Raw genomic sequence first — 6,379 nt, 5'->3', positions numbered from 1 at the left:
TGCATCGCATAGTAGCTCATTATGTGTCACTTACCTGACACAGGAGCCAGCGAAGTCGCCGCTGATCCCTGTAGTCCGCCGCGTCCATCTTGCTGGTGGCGTCTCGCAGCTCCGACCAATGACAGCGGCGAAGCCGCGATGATGTCACTCCCGCGCATGCGCACGGGAGTCGCGTCTCGCAGCTCCGACGCTGCCATTCGGCGAAGCCGCGATGACGTCACTCCCGCGCATGCGCACGGGAGTCGACAAATTAGGCAAATCCATTCTTGGACTTGCCGCATTTCGTGCGCCTGCGCCGTAGACAGCGGTGCCCATTTTCGGGCAAATATCTCCTAAACCATATAGGTTTAGGAGATATTGCTTGGACCTACAGGTAAGCCTTAATCTAGGCTTACCTGTAGGTCAAAGTGGTTTGAAGGGGTTTACTTCCTCTTTAAGTGGTTAAAAGTGCTGCATGAAGTTGATACTGAGAAAGAAACAGTTAATAGTAAATATTAACAAATATTAGCATTAGATTATATTGCAACAATAGCGTTATAATAGACACATATTGCATTTGGAGTTCACAAAATGACATATAATTAAATATCAAGCTGAGAGAGAGAGGGCCTAACAGATGCTTTAAAATCAAAGTTTGAATCAGTTGAATATGACAATTCCTCTAGAGCAGGGTTCCTCAACCAGGGTTCCATGGATCCCTAGGGTTCCTCCAGAGGTTGCTAGGGGTTCCTCCAGAATATGCTAGGGGTTCCTTGAGCAATGAGCAATTTTTGCCTCTCAGATAAGTTCCCACTGACTCCATTGCCCTTTTTAGCTCTCTGTAAGGGGGCAATTCTTCCCAGTGACAACAAGTGTAAGGAGCATTCTCCCCATTGACCATCACACTAAAGTATAATGAGTTGTGTAGCGCCGGCTCCTGAAGAGCACGCGCTATTTGTTTTAAAAATTAACATTCCTAAAACCACAGTTGGGTTTTAGGGCTAATTTGGGTTTTAGGGCTAATTTTGCCAAATTATGGTTTCAGTACCAGTCTAGCTGGATTGCACTGAGTTCTCCTTGACCGTAGGTGTCGCTGTCACTGCCGGCGGGTATGAGAACGCAGTTTGGCTGGGTGTATTGAGTGCTCTCCTTTCTCTCAGAACCAGCCCAGTGGGAGTGTCGTCCTGCTGTGCATTCTGGGAGAGGGTATTTAAGGTACTGACATCACATGCTTCTGGATTCCGGTCCAGAAGAGTTTTCTGTCTGTTTGGTCTTGGTCCTCCTGACCAGCCCCCATGGCCCTTCTGGCCTGGGGTGCAGATCCATGCAATTCCGAGTCTCGGGGCTGGATAGCCCGAGGCGAAGCAACTGCAGGGACAGGCCTGAATGGATATGAGGCCATAATGATTCAAAGGTGGTCCGGTGCCGTCTCATCTAAGGAGAGGCCCAGCAACTGGAGAAGCATCCAGGGGAGGACTCTTCAGGGGGAAGGCCATGTGCAAGGCTGGCTTCTCAGAAGGAGCCTGGAGGCTCAGTTGAAGGACACTATATGAATCTACACTCTTATGGTATCGCTGGATCGGCTGAGAGATACTGGTACCGTATGATAGCTCTCTAAATTTGTCTACATCCCTCAGTTACATCCAAGTCTGTGGCAGAGACTTTGATAAAATATTCTACATCCAAGTCTGGGGCAGAGACTTTTGTTTTTCAAGTGTTCTACATCCAAGTCTGTGGCAGAGACTTTGCTTTACTTAACACCCTACCGGCTGGTAGGCCTAGTGAGAGGAGGTCTATCCGGTGGTTGTAAGAATCCAGTTGTGAAACGGTAATTCTCTGGTTTTCTATTGAGAGAGACTTCCTATTTTTGCAGTTCCGAAAGTACCTGAACTTTCTTCCTAACCCTCTACCCTTTATTAAGAAACTGTGTTATCTTTTAAATGAATATCCCAAAAAGAGGATCCAGCGTCAGGTTCTGCAATTCTTTGGGCCATCTACCACGGGAAACCCCTAGACACAGACGAGGTCAAGAAGGTAACGGTAATGCAGGCCATACACGGTCGAATTTCGAACAAATTTTCTTTTCAAAATCAGAAAATTCGTTTTTTTGTGATCCGATGATGCCACCATTGATTTTCGAAATTCGGCCGACCAAGCCTTCAATTTCACCTCATGTTGCTACAGAAAAGAATTTTCTTGGCTGGGAATCTTCTTTTCTCTCCGTACATTTTCTTTTATCTCCGTACATTTTCTTTTATCTCCGTACATTTTCTTTTATCTCCGTACATTTTCTTTTCTTATTACGTTTCTCGCACGATTCTCCCATCATTGATTAGAAAATCGTTAGTTTTTCTAAAAATTTCCAACATGTCCGATTCCTCAAATTTTATTTCCGCACGAAAAATCGGCTGTTGCTGCAGCCCACTAATGGTGCGAAATTCATACGAAAATTCTTAGATACGATTTTCAAAAGAAAATTCTTTCGAAATTCGAACTGTGTATGGCCGGCATAAGCTCAACAAAACCAGCAGCTCCTTCGGGGGTCAGTGCTACAGTTGTAGATAGAGTCATTTTTGGTAGGGGTCCCCTGAGACTGGAAAGTTATTTTGAAGGGTTCCTCTGTGTTAAAAGGTTGAGAAAGGCTGCTCTAGAGCCTAGGTCAGAATGTACTTTTTCTTTTCATAAGTGAGATGTCTACAGCTGCCTAGAGCAAATCTGCTGCTCACATGGGCTTCTCTGGAAGGCTGGGGAGGGTCCAAGAGAGTTTACTTCTTACATCTTTACACATCTCAGTGTTGTTAATCTCATAAATTAAATTCACGCAACCTTCATAGAAAAGCTTATTTTCCACAGCTGTTTGCAACCATATACATCTGTATTTCCACATTCACTGAAATAGAGCTACATGCAAAATAAAAAATGACATATATGCTGCAGTCTGTCACTTGCTTTAACATAGCAGCTTTTGCTTTTCTGAGTCCTCCAATTTTTTATTATGGATCCTGCCAGTAGAAGCTGTAATTTTCCACTTCCTTAAACATGGTGGCGATGCTGTTGGTTCTAAAGTGAAATTGCACAGCAGCATTGTCACTCTGTGGACAGGGTAGTCTAATGCTGCGTACACACGATCAAATTGTCCGGTGTACTTAGTCCGGCAAACAATCCGGCAGATAGTCCGGCGGACTTTCTACCGAACTGACTTGGCCACACACGGACACACAGAAAGTCCGGCGTTTGCTAGCGCGATGATGTACAGCACCTACGACGGGACTAGAAAAAGGAAGTTCAATAGCCAGTAGCCAATAGCTTCCTTTTTGTACTTGCTTCTGAGCATGCGTCATTCTTAGTACGCCGGACTAGCATACTGACGAACGGCAGAAAGATTGGACTGCAAAAATACTTTCTAACTCCGCCGGACTTTACGCTGAGAAAGTCCGCTGAAGCCCACACGCGATCGAATTGTCCGGTGAAATGCGTTTCGGCGGACTAAGTACGCCGGACAATTTGATCGTGTGTACGCGGCATTAGATGACATGTAGCTTGAAATGGACTTTATCCACTTGAGTCCTGTGTGTTTTAGTGGGGTGATTTCCCCTCACTTTTTATTCTAAGGACACAACAAGAAGTGAGAGTAAATGAATGTGTGGATATGCCTCATTTCCACTGAGCGGATCGGTTTGGGTTGGTTCGGTACGGTACGCTATTTTGAGTGTTTCCATTATGAAAGCGGCCCATACAACTGACTCATACCACACCATTCATGGTCCTGCTTCGGATGTGGGGCCATAGAAAATGGTATGGTACGGTTAGGGCGGAGCTACTGCCATCACACAATACATTCCACTGATTGGCGGACAGAAACAAACATCAATGTTCACGTTAAAGGCATTTTTTCTAAACCTGGTATAGCAGGTCCACTGATGTCAAGACAGTGGCCCCGGGAGCGTGGTGAGGTATGGATGCCTGTGCAGTCTTCTGCTTAGCGGGTGTGTAATCAAGAAGGGGCGTAAAACTGAAACAGCATGTACTGGCAGGGACAGCAGACCCTGGGCTGGTGGTAGCAGGCAGCATTAGAAAGTTGCTAATACCAGGTGCAGAAAGACTGATGGCACCCGATAGAAGATGCTCCAGCAGAGACAGGTGGGTGCATGCAGGGCAGAAGAGAGAAAGAATGTGTGGTCATACAAGCCGGGTTGGTAACAGATGGACAGATGCAGGCATATATGACAGGCAAGGAATGGTCCAGGTACAGGCAGGGGTTGGCAACACAAGATCAGGCAGATAAGCAGAAGTCAAAGTCAAAGTTCAGATATTAAAGCAAAGTCAGAGGCAAGCTGGGTCTAATACAGAAGTAAGCAGGATTAGGTTCAAGAACACGGGTACAGCTACAGATCAGACAGCAATGGACCAGCTGCTGTGCTTATATAGGGCAATTGGCGCCAGTGTAAACGGCTAATGCATACCTGTGCACGTTCGCAGATGCGCATGCATGAGCATTTGCGATTACCTGAGCGCAGTAAGCAGGCACGCGTTTGCACTTCAGAACTTCTGTTCTGCTATAGCCAGTACGTTCCTGACACATAGGCATAATAGCATATAGTAGCATAAGGCAGGGGTCTCCAACAGTGGCGTAACTAGAACCTTCAGGGCCCAGATGCAAGAAATCATGAAGGGCCCTCCTGAACCCCAGACAGGGCCCTTCCCTCCGAGTCCGGCGGTGGAACTCCAGGGCGTGGTCACAGGTATGACCTTTGTGAGCCCTGTAGTTCCACCACTGGCATCAGTAGTTTTTTTTAATTATTTTATTTTTAGGTGCCCCATTGGGGGACTGTCCCTAGGCAAGATGAGGTCCCCGTCCCCAGAAAGATGAGGTCCTTTTCTCCAGGGCAGATGAAGTTACTGCCCCCAGGGGAGAAGGGGACCCTGTCCCCAGGGGAGATGGAGGGGGTAAGTAATGGTGTGTGGGGGATGGGGTCCTCTCACTCACCATGACCAAGCTGCACGCCGCGCACTCATCCATGTTGGCCTGGGCTCCATCCAGTGTGCTGGACGGGTGATCAGCATATGTAGAGGGGGCTGCATGGGCCCCCTGCAGCACAGGGCCCAGTTGCGGTCGCGACTGCTGCACCCCCTATAGTTACACCCCTGGTCTCCAAGCTTTCTAAGCAAAGGACCAGTTTACTGCCCTTCAAGCTTTAGGGAGGCCAGACTGTGGCCAATGGAGTAGAAAATGCCCCAGCAGCAGTAGGTGTAAACAATGCGTCATCATTGGTTTAAATGTGAGGAATAGTGCCCTATTTTTGTTATCAGTGGGGAGAATGGTGCCCCATGCATGGTGTCAGTGGAAGGAATGGTACCCTACAATCAATGTCAGTTGGAGGAATAGTGCCCCAGTGTTGGTTTTCAGTGGAAGAAATAGTTCCTCGTTGTTGGTATCGATGGGAGAAATATTGTCCCATCAAGAGTGTAAGTTGGAGGAATAGTGTCCCAAGGGCCAGGTAAAGGCAAGCAAAGGGACACATCTGGCCCCCAGGCTGTAGTTTGGAGACCTTTTGGCCTAAGGCTAAATGGGATACCTTGTTCCCTTTATCTCCCAATAATGCACTAAAACAGTTTTGCTTCGGAAGGGCAAGGAGACCAATCTATAGAACTTAGATCAGTGATGGTCAAATTCATTGATGTAGTGGGTCTCATGTGTGACCCCTGACATCTCCCAAGGACCGAATGCAATATCCAGTGAGTGCAATGATACAGAAAGCTCTTACAGACTGCAGACATGCAACATGAAATGGCCAGACATAATAGGCATGCTAAAAGAGAGTCAGAGACTAGACGCATGCTAAAAGAGATGGTCAGAGACTAAGGGCGTGATAGAGCAGAGGGTCAGAAACTAAGGGTGTGATACAGAAGAGGGTCAGAGACTATAGCCATGCTAAAAGAGATGGTCAGAGACTAGGGGCATCCTACAGAAGAGTAGTGATGGACGAACTTCCGACGGGACGTTTCGCGAAAGCGAAATGCGAACGGACCCAAACGTTCGCGAAACCGAACGTTCGCCGCGGGCCCCATTGACTTCAATGGGAGGCGAACTTTGCAAACCTTCATGTCGAATTTGCGGCCACGTGGTAATTATTAGGGGGTAAAACGTAGTCCCACCATCTGGACAATGACATAATACATGTATGAGGTGAATTTGGGATCGATAACTACAAGCATTTTTATTTTATTTGGGAAATTGTTCTAACAATTCAGGACTATGGAGCTAATGAAGGCAATGGAGGAGAGGGAAGGTCAGGGACCAGGGTAGGCAAAGAAGAGGGTGCAGGAGATGATCACCAGCAGCGTGACATACCGGAATGACACATGCACCGTGATAGAGGCATCTGACAGCAGCACCGTA

This window comes from Lithobates pipiens, unplaced genomic scaffold (assembly GCF_037356315.1).
Source record: "Lithobates pipiens isolate NorthernLeopardFrog02 unplaced genomic scaffold, aLitPip1_a1.2 Scaffold_22, whole genome shotgun sequence".
NCBI lineage: Eukaryota > Metazoa > Chordata > Amphibia > Anura > Ranidae > Lithobates > Lithobates pipiens.
Note: the sequence above shows the minus strand (reverse complement) of the source record.